Source organism: Python bivittatus, unplaced genomic scaffold, assembly GCF_059951505.1.
Source record: "Python bivittatus isolate LINGU-HERP-01145 unplaced genomic scaffold, Pbiv_v1 ctg000020_np1212, whole genome shotgun sequence".
Lineage (NCBI taxonomy): Eukaryota > Metazoa > Chordata > Lepidosauria > Squamata > Pythonidae > Python > Python bivittatus.
Window position 1 is genome coordinate 83556602 of NW_028277030.1, and position 24803 is coordinate 83581404.

General features: G+C 39.7%; 1 long non-coding RNA gene across 3 annotated transcripts in view; it reads left to right on the forward strand.

The window, feature by feature from the left end:
- The window catches only part of LOC148217116 (uncharacterized), a 120611-nt gene extending 109081 nt beyond the window's left edge, over nt 1-11530 (forward strand). The window contains exons 3-5 of one of the 3 annotated variants that reach the window (XR_015796577.1): nt 174-278; nt 2030-2330; nt 2830-11530. This is a non-coding gene — a long non-coding RNA (uncharacterized LOC148217116). The remainder of the gene's footprint in view (nt 1-173; nt 279-2029; nt 2331-2829) is intronic. The other 2 variants (XR_015796578.1, XR_015796579.1) reach the window with 2 other exon arrangements.
- Nucleotides 11531-24803: the final 13273 nt, after the last annotated feature.

Sequence of the window (24803 nt, forward strand, 5' to 3'; positions counted from 1 at the left end):
TCTCTTCTGAAGTTTACTTACAAATGAACGCTTGCCTGTCACTCTTTTACATGGCAATTAATTGTCCACAGAGCCAGAACAATCAGGGGTGTCCATGAGAATGTATTTGTAAAAAAATTCAAAATGGCAGCTGTGATCAAAACCCTACTCTTTTTTTGCTGTGTTGCACACAGGTTGCATGCAAAAATGGGACAGGACTTTGGTAGTGGTCACCTCTGCAGACATCCCCGAGAACAACATAAATCAGGAAGCAGTGTTCACAATGAAATTCAGTTTTGGTAAGGGAATAATAATGTTGAATAGCTGGAATACAGAAATAATTGAGACTGATAACAGCAAACCGGTAATTACAGTCACAGTACACTAGAAGTAGAATTCAAATACTCCTTGAATAAAGCCTTCTTTTTCAATAACACCTTTGGGTGACTTGCAGATGAGGTCAAGAAAAAAGTTTCTTGCTGGAAATCTTTTGGAACATCTGTTGGAAAGGAAGGGTAAGATCGCAGAGTTGAAGAGGACTTTTTAGTCTGTTGAGGCATACAGTATCTCCTGTTCATTGCAAGAAAGTCAAAGCAAGGGGGAGCTAGCCGGGATAGCATCTGAAAATGCCCCTCCCAATTCGGAAAGATGACAACTGGTCTTATAAAGTGTCTCTGTGTTCATGTCTGCATGCAATTTGACTGAGCGTTAGTAGTCTTGTAATTATTAGCATTCCAGTTTGACCGGTATATAGTTTAGACCATTGTTTCTCAACCTCAGCAATTTTAAGCTGGGTGGACTTCAATTCCCAGAATTCCCCAGCCAGCATGGCTGGCTGGGAAATTCTGGGAGTTGAAGTCCACCCAGCTTAAAGTTGCTGAGGCTGAGAAACATTGGTTTAGACAATCACCTAGGATTTGTTTGGTAGGATCTTTATATCCTATTAGAACAAGCAGCAAAAATTTGAATAGCTCTAGACAGCAATAAAGAGATATAGAAAACCATTTGCTGCCATTTAATGGTCATTTGGAGTTTTACAGCAAAGATTTTGTAACTCAGATCCTAGTGTTATAGGATTAACTGATGACATTATTAATCTAGTTCTCTATTAAAAAGTCAGAGTATTCGTTTTTCCTGCTTTGCCATCCTTTTTCTTTTAAAAAGCAAGCAAAAAAAGAGTCCAAACATTAAAGAAGGTATTTGTCATTTCTTAACAACTGCATATATTCCCTCACTCCACCCCACTTTAATAACCAGGTCTTTAAACTCAGCAGGCTTCTGCTCAAGGTATTCCTGGAGAGAAAGAAAATATGTAATGTTCCATATGTCTTCCTTTGCAGAAGGTGATCTTCTATGTGAACAGCTGTTAAACCTCTATTTGAAACAAACTTTAATTTCCAGTTCAACCCTATTTGAAATATTAAGAGTCACCAGAAGGGAAAACAGGGGTCTCAATTTTGTCTATCACAGATGAGCAGTTGAGCAGCATCTGGAGCAGGCACTTATATCATCTGATTACGGACTTCCACACTATGTCAGATATATCACCTTTCTTTAAATTATAACACTTGTATTGAAAATTAGTACAAAGGTTGAACATGTGCAAACTGTATGGAAAGGTCCACATTTGCTTATTTTGTATGTTTACTCAGTTCTTCTGTTTAACTCCTTCCGAGAAGAAATAGAAGTTTGGAATATTAGGTAGAACTATTGTTCTATAGAGTAATCATTATAGTGAACAATTCTGAAATACTAGGTCAAGTTGCAAGAAATTAGCTTTTTCCAAAAATGGGATATTTTTTACTAGCAGCTTGAAGGAAGCAGACTAGCATATTTAATTCTGCAAAATGTTCATCTGAAAGGAAATGGAACCCAGCCTTGTTCTTTAATATTTAATACAAACTTTATTAATCTTTTTAAATAAAAGATTTCATTTCTGATTTAGTTCTACCTCTAGGCTAGCAGTAACATTTTTCTAACATGTTATCAGGCTTGCATTTATTTGCACTTGTGCCTTTGCTTAATTATTTTATTTTGTTCCATTTTGCAGATTGTGAAGCTCAGGGTGTTAAGTCTGCATTTTGACAGAGACGTGATTTTACAGTTCCTCAGTTGAATAATATATGGACAGAATTTGGGTACACAGCCACTGAAAACAGTAGACTTAACTACATGTACTTCTGCACTGGATTGATATCAATGAATGAGATCTAAAAAGATCCTTTAGACATGCTTAAATTATTAGGCAATCCAGCTGAATTTTTTTTTTTTTAAATCCCATTAACTGGAAACTACAATTTTATACCATATCACAAATTACTTTGGAATGAATCTTCAGCATGACTTATAGGGTAAGCTCCCATGAAAGAAAAAAGTCTACTTCCCCATGGAAATAGACTTTTTAAATTGCTGCTTTTACCTTCTGTAACTATTGTACTGTTATTATTTTATGGGTATTGCATTTTATAAAAATGTTTTAATGTATGCTTTTTAAAATTGTTTTAATTTGTTTTTAATTGTCATAATTTTATCTGTAAACTATTTTGAGATTTCTTTTAATGGGAAGTGCATAGAAATGTTTTAACTACATACTTAAAAGTACCAAAATTGGCCTTGAGCTAGGAAAAGTTATCTATCTGTAAACAGGAGAGAATTCATGATGGACATACTCTTCCTGGCTTCCCTTGGACTGGACTAGGCAGTACTAAGTGATGATGGAGATGTTCCTTTTCCATCCAGAGTTCAACAGTTATTCATAGTAATTGTCTCATTCCCCCACCCCATCCACAATTGCTCATAATTCCCATGGTGATGATTCTGACAAATTCATCATGGCCTGTTTCTTCACAGATAATGCAAGCCCATCCAGAGATAGCACTGGCATGAATAGAAAACTGCAATGAACAAACCGAAACCTTGGGTTCAGCTTCAAATTGTTCTCTTCCATCCAGGATCTTATAGCCTCCAAGACCAGAATAAGATGTTGACAGCATCCCCCTTAAAGCCTGCGGTGATGATGTAAAGTTGGATATCATCAGTATATTGATGATATTGTACTCCAAACTGTCAGATGACACCCACCCCCATCCCAAGTAGCTTCATATAGATGTTAAAGAGCAGGGGAGAGAAAACCAAGCTCTGTAACACCCTGTAAAGGCATGGCTTTGGGTAATGAAGGAATGAGCAACTAAGGGAGGAGAAATGGAAACTCAGTCCTGAGAAAGTGGAAAGAGTGAGAAAGAAACTTCAAATAATCCCAACTTCATTTTAGTTGGCATAAGATGAGGCAGAGAGAAATTCCCTCAGGCTCTCAAGATTCTGTTATTGTATCCCACAACAATAAAATAGTATGCCTAGAATCCCTGTTTCTTGACCTGGCCAACTTCAAAGGGCTGACACACCCCATAAGTCAGGGGCCACTGGGTCAATTTCTCGTCCTCTGCCCCTACAGACTGAATTTACCTGATGAGGAAGAAACAGAATTACTGTAAAAGAGTGCCTTCAATCCCCAACCACTGCAGGCAATCTAGCAAGATACCATGGTCAGTGGTACCAAAGCTGCTGAGAGGTTGAAAAGGAGAGGCACATTACAGTGGTACCTCGGGTTACGAACGCCTCTGTTAACGAATTTTTCGGGTTACGACCAGCTCCGGCCGCAAAAATTTACCTCGGTTTGCAAACTCCGCCTTGGGTTACGAACCGGATCCGCGGCCATTTTCCCTGCTGCCAAGCGGTCGCGGCTTCCTGTGGGCGAGATCGCGGTAGCAAGGAGACGTTCGGTGAGGCTTGTGGTGTGTTTTGTGGCATTTTGGAAGGTTTTTGGTGTGCTTGTCAGCATGGCTCCAAAGAAAATGCAGAGCAGGCTTGGCAAGAATAATGATGATGAACAATAACGTGTTCTCTCATTTCCGGAGGGTTATGCAGCGCAGGAAAAAACAACTGACTTTAGACAGGTTTTTCCCCAGAACTGAGCCTGCAGCTAAGAGGCAAAGAGAGGAAACCCCTGAAGGAGATCTCCCCGATGTCCTTTTGGAGGGGGACTCTCCCTCCAAACAATAACTGCCTCCCCGCCCCATTCTCCCTCTTCGTACTGTGCTGTACTGTACTTTTTTTCATGTTTTTGTGGTTTAAAACTAAAATGCATATGTTTCAGAATGGATTAACCATATTTACATTGAACCTTATGGGGAAATTTGCCTCGGGTTGCGACCAATTCGAGTTGCAACCAGAGTCACGGAACGGATTAAGTTCGTAACCCGAGGTACCACTGTACCTCTATCCAAACCCCTACATAGTTCATCCAGAAAGTGACCAATGCTGTCTCAGTCCCATACCCAGGTCTGGCTAAAAATGATTCAGATAATCCATTTCTTCTAGGGTGATCCCTAGCTGGTCTGTCATCATTATCTCAACAATGTTTGCCCAAATGGGATGGTTGGAGAATGGCTGATAATTATCTAAGATCATTGGGTCCACTGATGGCCCATTCAGAACAGGATGCACCATAACTTCCTTCAAGACTATAGGCAACTCCTTTCCTGTAGCAAGTGGTTGACAATCTCCTGAATCTAGATAGTCACACTTCTGCCTGCTTCTTGCAAAAGCCATACTCCAGGGTTCCAAGCTACAGGTGGCAATGGAAAGTCTAGACAACACCTTATCCACTTCTTCAGAATTCACTGGCTCAAGAGTCCCAGATAACATAACAAGACAGTGCTCCAGTCACCACTAAAGGAGTTCTGTCCCTGAGGAGTCAAAACTTTGGTGAATCTGAGTCACTTCATCAACAGAACACTATGCAAGTTGTTCACAGTTGCCAGCTGGGTGATCACAACATTGACTCCTCCCTAAAAGGCAGTTTGTAACCCTAAACAAGGCAGCTGGACGATAGTATCCTTTGTGAATAATTCAAAAGAAGGGATCCAGACTAACAGGTGATGCTGCCTGTTAAAGTTTGCATTAACTTTAATGAGTGGATTCCTTAAAGCACTGCATCTTTTTTTCAGGGTTGCATGAAAACCTGAAATTAGTCAAAACATTTTAGTGAATAATAATAGAGGGATTATGCTCACTTTAGATCTCAAGCACCTCTTTCAAATATTTTTTGTAGCACGCACAACCCAATTATCAACTTCCAATTTAGTGCACAGTGATTTCCCAGCAATGCAAAGGAACTGCATGGATGTTAATTGAGCCTTCATGAAGGAGGCCTAGAGACCAGGTGGTTGCCACATCTATGGCACACCTGTAGGTACATGGACTAAATAAATACAACTCTGTCCTTCGGTACAGCAGGGAATAGGACTCCTTAGCAAATGGATGATCATGAACGTAGCAATAAAATCACTGTCCTTTTCACTTTTACAGCTAAGAGCATGGGGAATGGCATCTTGGCAAGCAAATACAACGTAAAATCTACTGCCAGATCCAAATGCTACATAGGTCACAGCCACGCTTTTATTTTCCATCTCATCTATCAGGAAAGGAAGCCATGAAAACTGAGCTATTTTCATGGTCCTAAACTTGCTTGATTTCTGGATTTAATTTGCAGAAGGATTACTGCACATTAACCACTGGGTGAAGCTTCTGAATTATAAAAGCAGGTCAATTACAGAACATTCAGTCTAGGGATTTGGGGCTATCTTCTTCAGGGGAGTATCCCAGGAAGTGCAGGATATTTGGGAACCAGGAGCTGATTTTGTACTGTTGCTCCATTTTTTGTTCCCTCTCTCCCTGGAAATGCCAGGGAGTACACTTGAGACCTTCAATTTTTAAATGTATTTAGTACATTTTGACCCTACTTTTTAGCAAGTTTCCAAGCAATAAACTAATAAAAGAATCCCTATTTTAAGCATATCATATCTGACCTGTAAAAACCCAGAATAAGAGATTTTCTGTATCTCTCTACTGCCATCTATAGGCCCTCCAGATTTTTGTAGCCAAGATAGAGTATCCTCATCCTACTTTCAGATTTACAATGAGAAAAGGCAATAAAAGGGGGGGGGGGGGAAGTAGGGCATATCCTTCTTTCACATTTCTCAGCTTGTAAAGATGTATAGGAAGTTCTATATATCTGTGTACAGGCTGAAAAGATTCACCTTCTTTTAAAGTATTCCCAGTATCAATACCTTTCTTGCTTTAAACGTTTTCTTCTGTCTCAAGTGTGCTGAAAAAATTTCTTGGGAGACCAGAAAGTGGGAGGGGGGAAAGCCAACTTGCATTCATTCTTAATGTTACAAAGCTCTTCAAGTGGGCACCTGGAATGGAAACAATTTAGGTAGGTGAGCCGAAAGCAACTGGCTTCTTGACTGAGTCAATCCCAGCTTTTTATCTGGTAGTCCTCGCTTAATGACTGCCCTGCTTAATGATCCTTCAACGTTACCACAGCACTGAAAAAGTAACTTTACGACCAGTCCTCACACTTATTTATTTATTTTATTAAGCAAATTTATATAGCCACCCATCTCACCAAAATTGATTCTGGGCGGTGTACAACAATCAGATAAAAAACAAATATAAAAGCAGCATGAAAAATATAAAAAACACATTAATAAATAACATAAAAACCAAGATACAAACCATAGGGGAGGGAGAATAAAAATGGAGAATAAAGCAATGGAGCCATCTAAGCAGGTCTCCAGTTCCTTGGGAGCTGTAGGCCAGATCACATAAGCAGGTCTTGAGGGTCTTTTGGAATAGCAAAAGGGATGGAGCTAATCTAATCTCAGGAGGAAGGATGTTCCATAAGGTGGGTGCCACAGCAGAGAAGGCACATCTCCTGGGACCCATCAAGTGCAAGTCCCTAGCTGATGGTACCCAAAACAGACCTTCTCTGTGAGATCTGATGGGCTGATATAACCAGGGAGAGGTGGTCCCTCAGATAGCGCAGTCCCATGCCATAAAGGGCTTTAAATTCCTCCACACACCCCTGTAAAAGGTTCTTTTACAGCTGGCAGTAGAATTGCAAGTCATGGTCACATGATGTCTTGCTTAACATACACAGGTGATTCACTTAACGACTGTGGTGGAAATGAGATTGTAAGTCCATTGCAATCAGATGATGTCTTACTTAATGATCACATCACTTAGCGATGGAGTTGCCAATTGTGGTCGTTAAGCGAGGACTATCTGTAGTGTGATGGAATGGCTACTATTAGGATCTGGCAAAACACATACGTCATCTACCAGATGTATTTGCAGTAGCTGGTTGATTCAAAAGAGCCTGATTTAATTAGAGGTTGGAATTGCTTGATAATGTATGTAAAGGAATGTGCAATATATATGCAACTAATCTAAATAAGAGAGATAAAAAACTGCTATTGGTTCCATTTCTGATTTTGGCCTACCATATTCATTTTGGAGAGAGAGAGGGAGGGAGGTGGGAGAGAGAGAGAGGGAGGGAGAGGGGAGAGAGAGAGAGGGAGAGAGAGAGAGAGAGAGATGGTATAGTAGTTAAAGAGGACTTAGGAAAACAAGTTAGGTCCACCCTCAGCCATGGAAGTTCACTGGGTGATTTTGGGTGAGTCATTCTGTCTCTGCCCAAGCCATCTCACAGACATAGCATTATGGAGAAAATTGGCTTCCTTGAGTTCCTGGAGGAAGTGAGGGATTGTATTTAACAAATTTCATCCAGCTTCATTCTTTATTCTCTGTTTCCTTCAACTTTTTCAGAGAATAGTGGCAAGTTATAGAAAGAGGTGAGGAGTACATCTGTCCCTCCATCTGTTAACACTGGCCTTGAGAAAAGTACTGTATATGCCTTCCAGCAATCAGAAGAAGGAAATGTTAAATTGAGACTTCCATGAAAGGATGCCAAAGAGCAGGAAGTAAAGCTCTGCCATTAAGACTCACAGTTATTCCATTCGTCACTCCATGAAGTACATTTTGCAACTAAAGCATATCCTTGTATATTTCTGAGTATGCATCCGTACGCTTTGTATACAGCAATATAGCTATGTTTACCTACAAATTACTGTACGGCGACTTTTAGAACTTCACCTAGAAGAGCAAACTGGCTGCTTTTGTTCAGGTGCATGAAGGTTGTTATTGTAGTAGCAATTAACTGTAGTAAAAGTGCAGATTCAGTGTACCCTTGAAGCTGGTATATGTACTGAAAAATAAATAATGCACCTAATAAACAGGGACAGTTGGAGGCTATAGCAAATGCTATGGACTAATGTTGGTGATACAGTTTAGAATCACAAGCATCCTCAGTGCAATTGTGAAGCTCTTCTGCACCTATAAATAAGTGCAGTATATCTCTCCTTAGCCTGTGACAAACATTGAAACTTGCCTCTTGAAATTCTGCAAGGAAAGGTGTAGTCAATGGATTTGCTGTGCATTTGTACTGGTGTAATTGAGAGGGCAATTTGCCTCCCGGACTACAATAAACAAGAGCAACCACAAATGAACTGTGAAGGTGATTGGGTTATTCTCTCCTGTACAAACGCAAAACTACATGGCAGATTCCCACTCTTGCAGGATGTGATTAACTCCTCTTGACTTAATTGTGTCTTGCGGGGAGAACTGGGCTTGCAAGCAAAAGTGTTGCTGCCAGCACAGCTCCATAATGTTGAACCAAGCCAGACACAGACAGATGTGCAGACAACACAGCAAGTATCAAAAGGCAGCTTCAAAATATCTTTAATTAATTAATTAATTGATGACTTCAGGGAGTTTGACAAAACAGTAATTTCAGTGCACTTTTTTTTAGGGCTCTTGCAGTCTATAGTTTGTTGCCTGAAGCTCGTCTAATACAACATCTTTCTATACACCTATACAACATCTTCCAACAATAGGATACCCACGCAACTTTATCAAAAAGTGCCTGACTACTCAACCTACTTCAGCACAACCAACACAAGCTATGAAAAGGATAACACTGCCATACATCAGAAACGTCTCAGGAACAGCAAACTTGGCATCTCTGTAGCACACAAACCAACTAAAGCCCTCTGAAATATCTTAAGTAAACCAAAAGACCCAGTAGCCCAAGAAGAAAAAACAGGAATCATCTACAACATAATAATATAAGGACTGTAACAACCACTATGTAGGACAGGCAGGCAGAAGGCTAGCAGAGTGCATCCATGAACATCAACTAGCAGTCAGAAGACACAATGAAAGCTCCTTAATCTCACAACACATGGACTTAACCATAGTTTCAACTTGGGAAACTGTCAGCATCTTAGACCAAGCTAAATACAAAAACGTGAGGGAATTCCTGGAAGCTTGATATTCAGACAAGGCAGCCATCAACAGGCACATAGAGATAAACAACATCTACACACTATTCAAAAGAGACAATAAAAAGGAAACAAAAAGACCAGAACACCTCCTTGCCAGCAATCGACACCCAGATAAGCAGAGATTAATACCAGGATTAACACCAAAAAAACAATCAAGCAGTAAACAATACCCTAATCAAGAAACTACCAACTCAGACAATCAAGCAGTGAACAACAGCCTGATCAAGGAACTACCAAGGAGAAAACAACTCCCCCAGCAACACTGACAGGGCAAGCTATTGAATATAAACAGAGAGCAAACCCGGCTCCCTTTTACCACTGAAGATGTTACCTAGCTGGGTAATGAAACATCTGCAAGAAAACAACTAAGCTCAGAGAACCCCAAGGACTTCACAGTTCAATGCCGAGCTACACATATTCTCTTCTATTGGCTCATCTAACTTGGTGTTTCATTTTCAACAATAGCAGAACAGGCCTCAGAGAAGTTATTGAGCAGGAAATTAAAGCTATGTTCATGAAAGGTCATAAAGGTTCAATTAACTGAGCCTTTCCAAACTGGGTAAAGGTTAGGCTATTAGAGCTAGGCATAAAAATCTAGAAGATCAGTAGAAAGCAGCAAAGAGATACCGAAAACTCTCATTCTTTACTGCAAGCTAGTGCTGTCTGGATATTTGCAGCCCAGATCTGATGGACCCAGGCTAAGGGGATTTGTAGCTCAAAACCAGAGCTATCCTTCACACATCTAATTATATGTGTGTGTCTGTGTGCATGCACATGTAGGCATGCATAAGTGTATGTAAATCCATCCATCCATCCATCCATCCATCCATCCATCCATCCATCCATCCATCCACCCATCCACCCACTCATCTATCATTTTTCCATCCATGCTAGTATATGTAACTGTGGGCCTTTCTTCTTATGCCTCTTACCACAACATAAATATCTCTAGGCAATTTCTTTTTTGGGTTGTTGCTTTCATCTTGTCCCCAGCCCATGCATGAGGCAGGCCTAAGGTGGGGCTAGCTGAAACAATTTTCCATTGAAGGCTGGTATGGATGTCACCCTTGCTATCTGGCTCCCTGGGCCCTCTCCACTGCTCCCATTCCTTACATTTCCCTCCTCGCAGTAACAGCAGAGAACCTGGCTTGAGGGATTTGAAAAGAAGTGACCTCTGGAAGTGTGCAGCTCCTTCAGAACCAATGACCAATTAGCAAGCCATCTGATAATGTTAGTGCCTGGCTGCCATTTCTTTGGCTGTGCTCTGGCTAAACTGTAAAGCCCAGGGAGGAAGAAGGCTAGCAAAATAGGGCTGGAAACTGTGAGAAACTGGAAGCTGTGTGGCCTTCTCTCAGTGGCCTGATGGGGAGAGAGCCCTTATGCCAATCAAGAATTGTTAGGCAGAAACCTTCCTTGCCCTCAGAGTTGGCAAATGCTGAGTGTTTGTGTTTGTGCAACTATAAATTAGGGCTACAACATCTGAGCTGCAAACATCTGGATGACTTAGACTTTTCTGTATCTCTTTGCTCTATCTAACCATTAACTGGAGTTTTGCAGCCAAACCCAGTAGTCCTAAACATGATAATTCTGTATATAAAGCATCAAGGTAAGATGCCAAGCCTTGCCCCACCTCTATAACATATTCTGCACTGGTGGATCTCTTCTGCTGACTGGTGATGTCCAGAAGAGAGGATGACAGCAAAGCTGGAGGGATGTGCCAATTGTATCAAAGAGAACATGCAACACATAGAAAATTGGGACACCTTCACTCAGCAAGGAAGTATTTATTTTATTTGACTGACTGACTGACTGACTGACTGACTGACTGACTGACTGACTGACTGACTGATTGGATTTCTAATCCAACTTCCATTCGGGAGCTCAAGGCCACATGCACAATACTCCCTCCTCTTATTTTTCCCTATGAATGTGAGGTAGGTTGGGCTGAAGGAACATAACCAGATCACATCTTAACGGAATCACAGGAGAAGGCCCTATTGCCTTGTGAGTTAGAAGCCCTCATAGTCAAGAAAAGGAAAGGGGAAAACATTCCATGCTTAAGCCTATAAGTAAAGCCATGAGATGTTGTGCTCTTTATAACAATGTGACTTGCTTTTGTTTTGATTTTCATCTTCTGGCTGAATTTACTTTATTTATTTATTAGGGAATTTCAATGGCAGGCCATGGGGATATTTTAGATTTGCATACCAATTAATGAATAAACATATGCAAATGAACAGTGGCCTGTTTTTCATTTTCCTGTGGGAGAGAAACAACCCTAATTTGCACTTCTGCCATCACAACTAGAAAGCAGAAACTATTGTTCTTCTTTAGGTGATAGAACAGAATCTGTACCTCTCTCTGTCATTGCTCTTAACTGCCACCATTAAAAATAGCCCCAAGGGTATTTGGTTTGGTATGAGGACACACACATATGTGTTGTATGCTGGTGAAGAAAGTCATCTCTGAACTGGAACAACTCTGATTAAATACTCAAGCCTGCATCTCTTAGGCTAGCCATCCCATTAAAATATATATGAATGGTTTCACTATTGAGAAGGCATTTGTAGGCATGTTGCAAGCAAAACTGGCCACTCTGTGGCCCCCAGGCTGATGCTGGATTACAACACATGGTATTCCATATCATTGGCTGGGATGGCTGGAATTGCTCAGGATTATAATGTCAGCAACATTGGGAATAAGGATTCCTGGGAATAGCCATTCTATCAAGGGTCATAATGGCACTTGACATGAATCTGTTCAGCTTGCAATGCCTGGCAATGCTATAGACTGATCCCAGTTCCCCTTCAAAAGAAGTCTTGTCTTGTTGAAAAAGCCAAAAAGTGCATTTAGCCTTCTGAGGGTTTAGACAGAAGTTCCTACATTTTAATTTCTGCTTGAGCCATCAGACCTGACTACCTTTTCTTGGTGGGGGGGACTAAATTTCTTTATTTCTTCCTCACGAAGATAGTATGTTTTTAAAATTGGAGGAAGAAACATCAATAACCCACGTTATGCTGATGACACTAGTCTGATAGCCAAAAATACAAAAGATCTGCAAGCTCTACTAATAAAAGTCTAGAAGCACACTGATCGAATGGGACTAAGGTTAAATGTATTAAAAAAGGACAAAACTAATGATAGGTACAACAACCAGCCTTAGAATTGATGATAAAAATATTGAAGAGGTTGATAGCTTCTGCCTTTTAGGATCAAACATCAACAGTAAAGGAACAAGCAGTCAAGAAATGTGCCACAAATTACCACTTGGTAGAGCAGCCATGAAAGCTGTAGAAAAGATGTTCAGATACCATGTCTCTATACCTACAATGATCAGAATTGTGCAAGCATTGGTATTCTCTGTGATACTTTATGGAAGTGAAAGTTGGACTTTCTGGATAGAAAGAATATTGATGTTTTTGAACTTTGATATTGAAGAAGATTCCCAAGAATACCACAGACAGCCAAGAAAAAAAAATGGGTGATCAAACAAATCAACCCAGTGTTCTTAACTTAAGGCACAAATGACCAGGCTCAAATTATCATACTCTTGACACATTATGTGAAGACCCAGCTCTCTGGAGAAGGCTCTGATGTTGGACAGGTGGAAGGAAAGAGAAGACCAAGACCAGCAGCAAGGCAGATGAATTCAGTCACAGTGGCACTGGTACATTGTTGGAAGACCTGAAGGACCAAGTTAGGGACAGATTGTCATGGTACATAATCAATCAATCAAGCAAGCAATCAATCAAGCAATCAATTTGTTTTATGGGGTCTTTAGATTGAAGATCCTCATTTTATTCCTGAGGATATTTCATTTGGAAGAGAGGAACATGGCTGAATTTTCAAGCTTGGCTTGGGTGGGTCAGTCAGTCAGTCTCAGGCACATTACAATAATGGATATGACACTGTGGGGAAGGATATATTAGGAAAGAAAGAAAGAAAGAAAGAAAGAAAGAAAGAAAGAAAGAAAGAAAGAAAGAAAGAAAGAAAGAAAGAAAGAAAGATTTCTCTTTCAAACAGAGCAAAAGGGTGTTTAGTGTGAAAGGTTTTGAATAGTATATTGATGATTGTCATCCTTACTGAAACTGAATGGGCTTCTTCACCATTTCAATCTCAGTGAGTTTTGATCCACTGTCAGAGAGAAGAAAAGAATAAGATATTTCAAGATCTGACATGTTTCTTTCTATTTCAATATTTCCTGGAAAAGCAAGGTGGCTCTTTTCCCATGACAGCATCCTAGGCTCCTCTGAAATGTGCTTCAACAGCATTTTCTACCTTTATAAATGGAAGTTGTCTATCAAGGACACACTGCCTCCCACCCTGCATTTTGAGAATTCACTTGTTACCATCCATGGTGAAACATAAGATATCAGAGTATACCGATATTTTCATGGTGTTTGCTTTTGTTGTTTTACAATCTGCTTGGGTGAAAAGGCAAGGAAGGAGATGAAGGTCATTTAGCTCAAAAGCACACTATCAGTGTAGACTCCTTTGCAATAAAACACTGTGCTGGGTGTTAATGCAGACCTGTGAGAGTGCAGTCCTGTTTGTGCCCCTGCTCCCCCATCTACATCCCTGTGGTCTGACTCTGCTCCCTCACTGCACTGGAAGGGAAGTCAACCTCAGCATGAATGTTTTGTACTAATGTAGTTTCCAATATAATTCAGAATCAGCATGATCAGGATGTAAACAGCATTGGGGTGGGGGGGGGGGGGGAGGGCCACACAAATATTACAGAGGTGGGTGTAAGGAAGCCAAGCAACAGAGAAAGAAGCAGAAAGGATTCAGCCAGTGAGCACGCTCTTGCTCACTTCCTTGTCACATGCAGAGGCAGTGTTTTCCTCTACTGAAACTTTCCCAAATAGCTGATTAATGGTAAATTATTCATAGACTTTATCACTTAAGATGGCAGGTAAGGACTCTGTATTCGGAGTGTTCCACTAAAAACCAGGCATGAAAAATCAGCTGGTCAGAGAGTAGACTGCCACATTAGAAATCTTTCTCATGGTACTAAGATGATAATTGTAAGGATCTCTCTCTCTCTCTCTCTCTCTCTCTCTCTCTCTCTCACACACACACACAGACACACATACACACATATTCTGTGATGTGATTTTCCACTCCTAGTGTGAAGCAGTACTCTGAAGAAGAAAGCATTCCTCTATGTTGTCTTGGCTAGTATTAATTTTCAATATGACCACCTGCTTTTGTAATGCACAAAATACACTGGAGAGTATTCTGTTGCAAAGTGCAGGATGGGTAGCAATATCCACAATAATTTTTTAAAATTTAACATCCTGTTTTGGATCCACAGTATTTGCGCATAATAAAGTAGCCTGTGTCAAAAGTTCTCATGATGACTCCTCAAAACTAGTTTGGTTGACTGGTTAAGGCAACAGGCTAGAAATTGAAAGACTGAGTTCTAGTCCCGCCTTAGGCATCAAAGCCAGCTGGGTGACTCTGGGCCAGTCATTCTCTCTCAGCCCAACTCACCTCACAGGGTGATGGGGAAAATAGGAAGAAGAAGGAGTATTAGGTATGTTCACTGCCTTGAGTTATTTATAAAAATAATAACAGCAGGATTAATTTTTTTTTTAAAGCCTGGGTCCTGATTTTGGTAAATAAAGATCTATAAATAAATATAAATAAATATATTTATTGATTTAATAAATATATAAATAAAGATAAATAAAGATCTGGAGCACCACCACAAATGCTTCAACATGTGGTTGCCAAATGGATTAGATACCTTTTACCTATAACAGCTGTTGTGTTAAGGCCTATTTTCTATGACTTCATCCCAGTTATAAGTCGAACATTGAGCAACCTGCTGAATTTTGCAGCTTATGGCCCCTACTAGTGTTTCAAAGGGCCTCGAAATACTGGTTCTTTGCCCAGGCCTTTGGCGAGGGTGATTGAAGGCCTCTTTTTTTCTTTTTCTTTGTTCCCATCCAGTTTTGTCATTTGTGCTGCCCTCCTCCTCCTCCTCCTCCTCCTCCTCCTCCTCCTCCTCCTCCTCCTCCTCCTCCTCCTCTTCCTCTTCCTCCTCCTCCTCCTCCTCCTCCTCCTCCTCCTCCTCCTCCTCCTCCTCCTCCTCCTCCGTCGTCTTCTTCTTCTTCTTCTTCTTCTTCTTCTTCTTCTTCTTCTTCTTCTTCTTCTTCTTCTTCTTCTCCTCCTCCTCCTCCTCCTCCTCCTCCTCCTCCTCCTCCTCCTCCTCCTCCTCCTCAAATGCTTTAACAATCTGCCCAGAGTTGCTGGGAACTGGGTAGCATATAAATTATTATTACTAACATATGGAAAACAGGGCAAAGGTATATAGAGACCTCCCCTTGCCAACTGACCTTCCAACTATCACTCTATTGTTGAATCTCTGGCCACAGCATGTCTCAAAGGCATTAGTCTCTGCTGCTTCTGTCTTTTGTAGCTTGAAGCATAGACATGAAGTTGCAGAGGATGGTAGAAACTATATTCCCAATCCTGTCTGTTCATATTTTTGTGCATCTGTTTCAGAATGGATGAAAAGGGAACTGAACTGGGTTTTTGTTCTTTACAAAGCTAATGTACATTGCACATAATCTCTTTCTCTCTGTGAGAGAATTAAGATTAAGCAGCATGGTGTATATTTGCAATTTGCTATAATGTGCAGGACTGTAGCTCAATGAACATGCTGAGTCTTTGGGATATACATAGGAAGCTAGAAATTGAGCCCTTTCAAATTCTGGAATACTCATCAGCCTTGTTTGAAGAGTAAAATCTATGAGAGTATAATAGTGCACCTGCAGCATTGATCTTATAAAGATGCAAAGTCCAGAAAGTGTTGTCAGGAAGGGAAGAATGTCACTCCTCTGCCAGTATGGGAACGGCTTTCAATGTATCACTTCACAAAGGCTCTGATAGTACAATGGCGCTTGTAACCTTTTGCCTGTTCCTTGTCACTTTTTGCATTTGGTATTATTTGTTTTATGCTGATACTGTCAGTGCACTTAAAGAGATTATATATTTTTCCTGTGGCATACACAAAGTGACTTGGATTTCACAATGAGAATAATGGTAATGACTAGTCAGACTTGGAGGAGACTGATAGCAAAGGGAAATAAATCTTCTGCGTCCAACTTGTGTTAGGTACCATTTTTCTTAAGAAATAACATGCCAGATTGCAAGAAGGAAACTGTCCAACATGGAGTTCAGGTCTCTCATTTATCGTCCAACAATCCATCTGATGGTCTGAGGCAAATTCCTGGCAGCAGTATTCAGAAAAATGCCTAGGAGAGGGTTGGACAACTTGAGACTGCAGACAGTGTGCAGTCTTTGGTGCCCTATTGTGACCACCCTCCTCTGAATGCCCTCCTCTCCAGCATGACTGCACTACTAATAGCCATCCTTCCTCTAATATGCTCTCTTGCAACATGGCAACCAACCACTGGGCAGATTGCAAAGGTTGCCATTATGCTGGAGCAGAGAGTATACATCAGTGTTTCTCAAACTTGGCAAATTTGAGATGTGTGGACTTCAATTCCCAGAATTCCCCAGCCAGACATACATAACTGGTATACATAATTCTTGTCCCTAAATGCCCCATGACAGGCTGCAGGGGAGCCTGATCATCCTGGGAAAAGAAGACTCTCTTCCGCAGCACTTCCTGGTAATGAACAAGTTTGGCAAGCAGTGTAGCCTTTTGGCTTGGAGAAGGGCACATGTGGAGACTTTTCTCACATCCCTCTTCCCCAGAGCTATAAAACTGCCTGACAGCTCACAGGTTCATAGAAGGCAGGAGGATGCTATCACATGTCTCCTTCTCCATTGTGCTGGAGATATTCCTCATTTATCCTCTTCCACAGAATGATGTGTGTTTGCCTGTATTTTTTGTGTGTATATGTGAAGATGCACAAAGAATCATAGAATGGAAAGAATGAAGGGGCCTTGGAGATCATCTAGCCCAACCCACTGTATAATGAATGAATTCACTACTACAGTATTCCCGATAAATGGCCATCCAGCTTCTGTTAAACATCTTCAGTTGAAGGAGAGTCTACCATCTCCCAAGGGAGTCCGTTCCATTGCTGAACAATTCTTAACATTAAGAAATTTTTTCTTATGTCCAACTGAAATCTACTTCCTTGTAATTTAAACCCATTGTTTCTTGGCCTGCTTTCTGGAAGAGCTCTGAACAATTCTGCCTCCTCTTCTACATGACAACCCTTCAGATACTTAGAAGACAGCTATCATGTCTCCCTGCAGTGTAATCTTCTCTAGGCTAAATATATCCAAATCTCCAACAGTTCTTCTTAAGTTTTCCCCCCAGGACCTTTATCAACTTTTTCAACGTTTTAATCTCTTTCCTAAAATGCAGTGCCCGAAACTGGATGCAGTGTTCCAGATGTCTGACCAATAGAGAGGGATGATAACTTCTCGTGATCTTGACACCACACTTCTGTGGATGCAGCCTAGGTTTCCATTAGCTTTTATTTTTTTTTTACAGATGTATCACATTGTTTGATACATTTTGTGATCCATCGAGATATCCAGATTTGCTTTTGTCAGCCCTTTGAGGTGGCCAGGCCAAGAAACAGACAGCACAGGGATTCCAGTATATGTTGTTGTTGTTGTACAAATAATAACAGAATCTTGCAAGGCTATCAGAGTTTCTTTCTTCCCCAACTTATACCAGAAAAAATCAAAGCAGGGTTATTTTGAGTTTCTCATGTTTTCCACTTTCTCAGGTCTGAGTTGCTGTTCCTCCTCCCATGCATTATTTTTCCAAAATCATCTCTACATTCTTTTGCATGTATTTCTGCCCAGTGTGGCCCCCTTCTCATCCTATACGTATGCCTTTAATTCTTCATACTCAAATGTAGGACTTTATATTTGTCCTTACTGAAATTAATCTTGCTGGTTTCTGTTAATGTCCCAGCTTCTCATGACCTGCCTAAACCTAAATGTTGTCCTTTAAGGTGCTTGCTATCTCTACTATCTTTGTATTGTCTGCAAACTAGATAATAATTAAGTCATTCAAAAATGCACTGAGCAATATTAGAACCTAGAATGGAGCCCCATAGTATGCCACTCAATAATTTCTTCCAGTTTAATGCAAGGGATGAATTCTGTATACATCTAGTGGTAGGATTGTTCAGAGCACATTTTGCCAACTTCTAGAATTTTACAGGCAATTTTGTTGAATGCTTTGCTAGAGTCAAGATACACTTTGTCCAGAGCATTCCCAAGCTCCACTAAACTGGTCAGGTTGGGTTGGCATGATTTGTTCTCGATAAATCTCCTGCCAAGCAATGCATTCTTTTCTAAATGTTCCCAAATCCACTTCTTAATCATCTGCTTCAGAGTTTGGCTGGGCATCAACATTAAGTTGAGTGGTATGTAGTTATCTGAGTCCTGTTTTTCTCCCTTTTTTGAAGAGAGGAACAACACTTGCCCTTCTCCAGTCCTCTGATATTACACCCATCTCCATCATTTCTCAAAGATCACAGAAAGGGGTTTCCAAATGACATTCACAAATTCTTTAAAGACTTTCAGATATGACTGGTCTAGAAGTCTTAAATTTAGTAGCCAGATGCTCTTTCCTTAGTCTGAATTGCCACTCCCTCCTTTTTCATTAGCTCTACTTAGGTCCATTTGAACCCAGTTTCCCTTTGGGGAGAAGAGTAAGGCAAAGTATGAGTTGAGGAGCTCTTTCCTCACCCATCATTATTATCCAACCACCTTCCTTTTTCTTTCTTTTACTATAGGCATAGCCCAAAAAAGCCCTTTTGGTCACTTTTAGCTTTGCTTATGAACCTAAGTTCTGTTCGAATGTTAGCTTTTCTAACTTTATCTCTGCAGATGCTATCCATTCACTGGTATAGCTTCTTGATGACGACACCCTTATTCCATTTCCTATATATGACCCTTTCAATTCTTACCTCAGCTGAAAGCTCCCTATGCATCCATAATGGTTTTCTAACCTACCATCCTCATTCCTTTTTCTCATTGGAATGATGCACAATTCTACTTCCAGTATATTATTTTTGAGAAATTCCCAACCTTTCTGTACTCCCTTTGATCTGAGGATTTCTGCCCATAGGAACCCACCTAGTATTTCTCTAAACTTGTTGAGATTAGTTCTCCTGAAATCTACTATGCATATACAGTTTCTCTTTCTGTAATATCTTGAAATCCAAGATGGCATGTTCTCTTCCTCCCATGTTGTCTATTGTTTTTTACTTCTTCAACTGGCTCTTTCCTATTGGTTAGAATCAGATCTAGGAGAGTTGACCCCCTTGTTTCTTCTTCAATCTACTGGAAAATGAAACAGTCAGCAAGACCACTGAGGAATTTTTGGAAACTTGCAGTCTTGGCAGAGTTGGTTTTCCAACAGATGCCTGGGTAGTTGAAGTGTCCCATTATTACTATGTCTTCCTCCTTGAAATTCTTGTGCTAGGAAGGCAAGAGATCCTGACTCAAAACTCAGCACTGCATGTAGCCTCTGAGGCCAAAACTATTGTTTAGGGAGTATACAAACCTATATTCACAACCAAGCTAACCTTCCATTTGGAGAAAGAAAAATGCACTGTGTTATTAGTTGGATCTGGTTTGGTTTTGTTATTTCTCTAGTTTCTCCCCCTTCAGCTTGCTACACAAATGGTGAACAGTGGCAGCTGTAGAATTGTGTGAGAATAGCATTAAATATGTATAATGTGCCATAAATAAACAGAAATAGACAGCCAGAAAATTGTGGTAATCACTGCTTTGATGTCACACGTATTATGGTCACTGTGAAAGCTTTAAGTCCATGGAGTCCATGGATATGCTCATTTTGGCTCAGTTGCTACTGCTTTGGGAAGACACTTAATCCATTTTTTCATCTCCCAGTTTCTCCCCTTTGCACTGACAGCTGTTGCCCCATGATGAAGTGGAACACAATCTCCTCTGATCTCCTACTTGCACTTGCTCTTTCCTGCTCTGCAGTTGTGGACAACTAGCCATCTCCCAGGAAAGAAGTCAAGATAGCTGTTTGAGCTTTGGTGCAAATTTCCAGGCTTGTAAGGAACTGCTTCTTAAATCTTGACTGTTGTCAGAGCTTGCATCTTTCATTAAAATGCTCCCGTGTTGAAATGACATCACAGTGGCTCCACTGGGGCTAGCAGCAATGCAGATAAGTCTTGGGTGACACTTTAATCATTATCCTGTCTGGCCTCACTGAGAACTTTCTTTTGAAAAAAAAAGAAATAATAAATAAATAAAAGGCAGGTGCTGAGGTCATTGCAACTCTTAGACTTTTTCCATTGCTAGTTCTTACCTATACATACAGTAACCTCTTGTTGAAAGATTTGTACTGACTTTTTGTAGCATGCTGGTTACTTAAAATAATCTGCCAGTTACAGTCATACTGTAACGAAGTTTCTTATTAAATCCAGCTTGCATTTTCATATAACGTATATATACATATACACATGCATGCATATATATCCACATTTAATATACATTCTCGTTTTACCTTCACTTGACCATTTTACTGTTGTTTTAGTTATTTTTTAAACCTTTTCAAATTGCTTGGTCTAAATGGCTGCAAATGAGATGAAAAGTGCTTAAGTGCTGCCAAGGTTCAACAAATGTGTTGACCTTATGATAATTCAGATGTCACAGGGCACCAGTAAATGCCAAAGAGCTGTCTTCCATTCCATAACTAGCTAGATAAGTGCTCTAAAATGCAATAAAACTTCAACTCTGCCTACTAGTACTCTTAATGAACTATGAGCAATAATGTTTATATTTCTTTAGACTGGCATGGGCGAGAGTCCTCTAGTGGTAGAAAGTATTAAGACACCAGCGGTCACAGATTCTCAAGCAAAATGCATTTCGCCGAAAAAATCCTGCATTATGGGGAGACACAATATCCCAATTCCTTCAAAGCCCTCCTCGCAGGTGAAAAACAAGGCAATTGTGTAATGCAAGTTGGAAACAGGAGTGATAGCATGAGACTGTTTTCTTCATAATTCTCATATCTCTGTCCATCAATATTATAGTAGTAATGTTATAATACAGTATTGCTACTATTTATCATCATCATCAACAACATGAGGTTGCTTGCCTCCAAGTACCAGTTGCAGGGGAACAATGGCAGAAGGAGGGCATATATTTCTGAGTACCCTGGCAACATCTTATTGGCAACCATAAGAGGGCAAAAAAAAAAAAGGCTGGGCTAAGATGGCTGTGCTCTAATAGGAATATTCTGAAGTTCGTACAGATGTAAGAATTTCAAATAAGAGAAAAGAGATTACAGCAGGAAGGTGATTCTAGTGGCTGTTGGAACTGCTGGCATGGACATTTCAATATCAGATGTTTTCACTAAACTTCCCATCATCCATGACCATTTCTGGACTTTCTCATATAATTCCCAGTACGTCCCTTTTAGTAAAGGCTGGTTTGTGCATTGTCAGCATAGTATGCTGAGGTTTAGAGCTTCTGCTGTAAAATTGTCCCCAGGTTTGCTTTTCCTCCATAAAAAGGAAGCCATTAATTTATATGGAACTTAGCAAGTTTCCTTGCAAACATCAGAAATGTGACCTTCAGTGTCCATATCTGCTATTGCAAGCAAAGCACCTTTCTCCCTTAGAATTCAAAGCTAATTATAAATCTCAAAAGGACCCATTTAGAATTAAGCCTATTGTTATTTCCCTGAATCCCATATCTCCATCTCCTTAGACCAACCTTGAGTTCCATTTTAAAATGTTTGTGTATGATAAAACTCTGAGAACTGCCATCCATCCATCCATCCTAGGAAAGAAGCATCTTTTCTAGCCCATCTTGGAGTTATAAAAGCATCAGTTGCTTCCTTATATATCAAGCAATCATTTTAATTATATTTTATATATTAAAAGTAATTTTTGATTATTTATTTTTCTTTGAAATAGTCACTAGAATAGTTTACATCTGAGCTGCCTTTATATGCTGCATACATTAACCTTTCATTGGTATGAGTTTGAGAATTGAAACAATTCACATGCATCATTAACAATTTCTTACAGTTTTTCATCTAAAATACATTTGCATCAGACTCAAGATCAGCTGGTTTCATGATTATGCTCCCAATGCTTTCTATATTTTCCACCCAAAATATAGACAGGAAAATACTTTCTAAATGTTCCACCAAACTTCTGATTTCTACTAGGCAATAATGCTAACATGAAATAATTAAAGGCTATTCGTTTTCAAGGCAGATGACCTTATTTCTCACAAGTCATCTTTTGGACTGCTGAAGTATTAGAACTGGAGTCCATGTGTCATGTGATAATTGTTTAAACCAGTGTTGTCCAAACTTGGCCACTTTAAGATGAGTGGACTTCAACTCCCAGAATTCCCCAGCCAGCATGGGGAGTTGAAGTCCACTCATCTTAAAGTGGCCAAGTTTGGACAACACTGGTTTAAATATTCAGATGCTAATAGACTAAAACAAGAAGTATTTGAATAAATTGAAAAGGCCATGCAGGCATTAACTGCATGATTGTTGTCTGCCAAAGATGGTCTCCTTTTATAATTTCTTCATATCAGGGTGAAATTGAGTCTGTGCAAAAGGAAATGCAGAAGAGAAATGCAAGTAAATGTGGAACGCTCTTCTGTTAAGACCATCTCTTCATCTTCTTCCTGGAGCAATGAGGGACACTACAATAGCGGTGATGCACCAATTTCCCTTTTGACTGAACTCTCAAATTTCTTATTTAGTTTAAGTTCAAATAATGTTTATTCAGCAACTCTGACTTTTCTTTATTCTTTCTAAAGAAAAGGTCCTTTCAAAAACCATTCAGTTTCTGATAAATTGGAGTGAGATATTTGTAGCTAGCCAAAGGTTCTTACGATGGAACTTCCAGGAATCTTAGCCAGCCTGGACAATGGTTACAGATGCTGGTGATTGATATTTAGTAACATTTGGAGTGCCACATATTTCCCAACCCTGCTATATGTCCGCCAGAATTATTTAGCATTTTTGGTATTTGAAGAAAGTATTGTATTGCTAATGATAAAGAAGTTGAATTAATGTAGGATTATGCTGTTGGTTTCTTTTCCTTCATATGAGTACCTTTGATTATACGGCATTTTTACTGGAATTATTTCATTTCTAATGTAATTTTGTCACTGAAATGATTTTTAAAAATCAACAGTAAAACTATTGATAGCAAAACTATGAAATTATCTTCAGATGGTTTAAGTTCACCATTGTGCTTAAGAAGTCTGAGTGTGGAGCAGGATTTTGTAATCCAAGAGATGCTAAAATAATCTATTTCCTTCTCTTTTCTTGCAAGATGTTTAATCAATGACTAGTATTTTTCTTCCCTTAAATAATTCATAACTCTTTCTCTCCACTAGTATGCGTCCTTTAATGTTTTTCAACCTCTCTGATCTTTCTTCTTTTGACTTCTCCCCTCTTTTTAAAAAACTTTAATTATTTTAAATGTAAACCTACAAGCAATAATGCCAAGGTTAACACTTCCTACAACTTTTCTCTAGCACCTGTTTTGTTTAGGTGTTTACCCAATAGTACCTTTACTTTAGCCTTCTATAAATGCTTAGTACCAATCACATACAGGAACTCCCAGGAATAAATAGGCAAATTTTTAGATACTGCTGTAGGCATTAACACCACCAGTGACCAGCATGCAATTGGCATTTGTCTGAATTCTGGTCAGCCATTTGAGTTCTATGTTCATAGAGTGACATGGACAGTGTGTTAGCCAAAAGATATGGGAGATGTGTGTGTTGGAATTGAAGGGGTGGGGCTAGACTGCTTATTCAGAAGCTTTATTCAGGAGCCTCCTTATGCATTTTGTACCAAATGCATGACATAGACCTATGATTACAGATGATCAGAATCTTCTTTACAGATAGAAGAAGCCTTTAAAGGAAGGCTTTAAAGGAAGGCATCTGTGCATCTAACTGTGCTTATTCCAGTAAGTCCTAAAAGTATTCTTTCTTGTAAGAAATATTCCATTGTATTTAACTTTGTATGAATTTGAGGCCTTCCGCTGCATAGAAAACATCATTTCCCTAGTTTCTGCATTCCAGAACTAGTATGTTATATCATTCTTTCTCATTTCTCACTTCTGGGAAATCCACTTATACAAATTAGCTATTAGGCATTTAATAAATCATAACTGACAGTATTGAGAGGACAGGAATAATGTGCATTCTCTGAATCTCAGAGAATCAGTTTCATCTTCTGGTTTGAATCTCAAAGATAGCATCTATCAGGGCCAGAAATTTTGCAATGCTTTATCTGGGAAGTTCTTTGAAGGGCAGGAAGAAAATGTAATGCCATCCACAAAAATAAAAAATAAATCCCTCAGTATTTAAAACTGTAATTATTCCTAATAGCCATGGGACCTTTGGTCTGGCCTCCAGTACCTATAAATTTGATGCTCTGTTGGAAACAGCTGAATATGTTTATAGAATTATATGTACCTATAAAATTTGTACCTAATTACAAGTCTAAAATGCCAACCTTCCAGTCATACAGAGTACATCCTTAAGCTCTACTTTCCATAGCTCACTGAATGTACAAATACAGAAAAAGTTGGCTTGAGAGTG